Genomic DNA, 3951 nt, shown 5'->3' with positions numbered 1-3951 from the left:
TATAATAGCTACAAAAATTTGCATTTTTTTGCGTTTGGTTTTGTCGTGTATTAAATTTATTATATAAGCGTAATTATAAATAGTCCATGGGCGTCGGAAACGGATTTCAGATTTGCTATTGGTCGATCCAGGTGTCAATCATCTAGTAAAGTGGGCGGGATTAAAGGAAAATGGCGACTTTATCTGTCGGAGAGCCTCGAGATGGAAGGTGAGCTGATTTGTGTATTTTTAACGATTTATTTTTAACGGAGACTAAAAAAAACCGATTATTCATTTTGCTCTCTCACTTTATAACCAAGCTGAGTTTTTATTTTTAATCGGTTCATATATCAGTGTGCTCTTACCATTCATTCAGACTGCAATGTGTGATTGTTTACGTTTATCACACAGCTAACTAAAGCTACTCTTATAGTCTGCACGCATGAAATGACGATAAAGGCTGCTTCATTTCTTGGTTTCTCTTTGGAGTGTATTTAAATGCCAGACCTCTGTTCAGGTGTGTGTTTATTAGTGGACGGGGCGTCAATGCCAGCACACCTTGCTGGTTAGCTAATGTAGCCCACCAGCTCACATTAAGTTACTTGTCAAAGTCTGACCTGTTTGGATGGATAAAGTGTAGGAGAACCTGAATGTGAGCTATCAGACGTGACAAATCGAGCTTTTCTCGACGCCTCCATTTGTTTCCAGCTGCTGTATCAGCAGTTTGCTAGCATGCTGCTGTTGTGGGATGAGGGTGTGTGTGGGATGGGTTCATCTAATAGATGGAGGCTTTGAAATTGTGCTTTCAGATTAAAATCGTGCTATCACGATTATTTGGTCCAGATAGCAGCAGTGGCATTTTGTAAGCCGGTTAGTATTGTGGGTGTGTCCTAATTATTAATTGTTATTCATAAAAACTGTGATTATAAAGTGGACCGGAGGGGTGAGTCTGAGGAATCTGGTGATGATGAGACCAAGAGGAAGAGTCTCAATGGAGAGGTCGACTCCTTGCAAGCCCCTTCGACTGGTGAGACCACCTTGGCGCAAGGAAAACAATTAAAAGGATGATCTGTATGATCTGTTTCCTTACCGCTTCTCTCGCTTCCCTTTTTAGTACCCGAGGAGTCACCTGTTGACATGGACACCATAACCTTAGATCCAGATGAAGAGGTGAAACATTCAGTTTTTGAAAGGTTAGACCAGGGGTGCCCAACCCTGTTCCTGGAGATCTGCCTTCCTGCAGAGTTCAGCTCCAACCCTGATCAAACACAATTGAACCAACTAATTAGGATCTGAAGGAGCACTTGATAATTACAGACAGTTGTGTTTGATCAGGGTTGGAACTGAACTCTGCAGGAAGGCAGATCTCCAGGAACAGGGTTGGGCACCCCTGGGTTAGACGGATGATGTTATTAGCACTATGATTCATTGTGTGTTAATTATTTCTTTAGGATGTGGATCTGGTCCACTGTCGCATTGGGAAGATTGAGGGTCTGGAGGTTCTTCGGAAGGCAAAGGTGAGAGTATCAAATGCTGGGTGTTTTTGGGGGGTAATATAGTAGGGTTGTCTAGTTACTGGATGTAGATTTGCTTATTTGGAGTATCAATTAATTGTGCCCAATTACAGATCGTAAATTGAGTCCTTTTCTTTGTTTCTATCATCAGACGATTTCTCTGAGGCAAAACCTCATCAAACACATTGAGAACTTGGACAGCCTCGTCTCATTGAGGGAACTCGATCTTTATGACAACCAGATCCGCAAACTAGAGAATCTTCAGGCCTTAACAGAGCTCGAGTAAGTCAGACATGATGCTTATTATTTTGTACAGACCTTTGTTTCTCAAAAATACATGTTATTTATACACTGCTATTCAAAAGTTTGCATTCAGTGTTTTTTTTTTAGCAGTTTAGTAATAATGCATTCAAGTTGTCAAAAGTATCATATCATACAATGATTTCTGAATGATCGTGTGACAGAAGACCGGAGTAACAGCTGCAGAAAATTCAGCTATGCCATCAAAGGAATAAATTACATATTAAAATAGAAAAGAGTTCATTTTTAATTGTAATAGCATATCACAATATTGCTTTAATTTTTTCACGGTATTTTTTTAAATAAAATAAATGCAACTTTGGTGAGCAAGATACTACTGACCCCAAACATATGAGCAGTAGTGTACATACGCGACTTAACAGTGAATAAACCACATTTATGATAAGCATGTCAACCCTCTACATTACTAGTGAATAACTCGCATATGCGACTAAATCAGGCCCTATGCACACGAACGCGGTTATTTTTAAAACCGTAGCTTTTCTACGTGGTTAGGCCATTCGTCCACATGCAAACGCAGCACCAGCTCACTGAAACCGCACATTTTTGAAAACGCCTGCCAGGATGAAGATTTTCAAAAACTCCGGTTGCAGTGTTATCGTGTAGACAGCGAAAGCGGCATTTTTTTTGCTTGTGACGTCGGAGCATGCGCTGTTATCTCTGCCTACTGGAAACTTTTTTTGAGATTATATCGCCACCTGTTGGTTTGGCATGCTCTTGACAGTGCTTCATAGCATGCGCTTGCATTTTCATGTGGATGGAGATTTTTTTTTTAAATGGAAGAAGGAAAAACTCACTTATTATAGTCCATTTTGATTTCAGCAAATCAGTTCGAGCGAACGCACAACCTGGGGCCTCATGTATAAAACTCTACGTAGATTTCATCCTAAATGTATGCGTACACGCACAAGCTAGATTTTGCGTATGTACAAAAGTTTTCAGATTTATAAAACCATGCGTTCGCCAGAAACTTTGTAATACCCAGTCAGCGGAAGATTGTGCGTACATGAATCTCCACCCCGTCTCCTCCCCGAAATAGCCATATGTGGAGCTTACAACACCTAGTTTTAATATGCGTAATGTAATCTGCATATAATTTCCATGCATATTCCATCCACGTGACACCAGGTTTAACGCCGTTAAGGGTACAATACATCAGGAAAATCTTTTAAATATGGTGTTTTGTTGCAATATTGGGAAGATCATGAAAGGGGTTATCATTAGGCTACTGTCTGTGCGCAACACCTGTGAACAGAGGGTCTAGAGTACTGTCATCAAATTTGTTCAAACCAGCCAATGGACTGTTCGATCAACGAGCACATCCTTATATCGGTCATTATCGTCTATGTTCTAAAGCCAACAAACAAAGTCAAAGTTCACAAAAATGATGATTATTATTTGCGAAAAAGTATTTTCTCAGAACATGAGTTTTGCTATTTAGAACACAATTTAAAGTGGAATTAACATGTGCCAAGCAATCCTCGCTGTGATTAAAACATTAAATTGCATACCACAGGAAAATAGTTCGAAAGCAGCACATCCACTGCAAATATTTTTGTTTAAATTCATATAAAAATGTTGTAACTTCTGGATAATTTCATGAAATTTCAGTGCTTCACTTCATTGAGTGTCATAAATGTGTATGTCAAATGTAAAACAGACTTTAAAATCATTCTGTTTGCTTTATTTCGCTAATAGAGTGCGTACGCATGGTCTAGAGCAGGGGGTGCCCAATCCTGTTCCTGGAGATCTACCTTCCTGCAGAGTTCAGCTCCAACCCTGATCAAACACAATTGAACCAACTAATTAGGATCTGAATGAGCACTTGATAATTACAGACAGGTGTGTTTGATCAGGGTTGGAACTGAACTCTGCAGGAAGGTAGATCTCCAGGAATAGGGTTGGGCACCCCTGCTCTAGAGTGTTCATACGGTGTGCACATATTTACTCACACCGATATGTGTGTGGAAAATTGCAAACTTACATTTCCATGCCCATTTTGTGCATACGCAACATTTATACATCGGGCCCCTGATTAATATTCATGAATCCAGCAGGTCGTTAATCCTTAGTGCATTTTATATTGTTCTTAGAATTCATAGTATTATTATTATCTTAAGTATTATTGTTAGTTTTT

The 3951-nt window shown here is 39.5% G+C and overlaps 1 pseudogene; it reads left to right on the top strand.

Annotated features, from left to right (window-relative positions):
- The first annotated feature begins 170 nt into the window (after positions 1-170).
- Positions 171-3951, top strand: part of LOC107563285 (protein phosphatase 1 regulatory subunit 7-like) — a 7175-nt pseudogene continuing 3394 nt past the window's right edge.

This window comes from Sinocyclocheilus grahami, unplaced genomic scaffold (assembly GCF_001515645.1).
Source record: "Sinocyclocheilus grahami isolate Dianchi unplaced genomic scaffold, SAMN03320097.WGS_v1.1 scaffold866.1, whole genome shotgun sequence".
NCBI lineage: Eukaryota > Metazoa > Chordata > Actinopteri > Cypriniformes > Cyprinidae > Sinocyclocheilus > Sinocyclocheilus grahami.
This window is presented reverse-complemented; position numbering and strand designations above follow the sequence as displayed.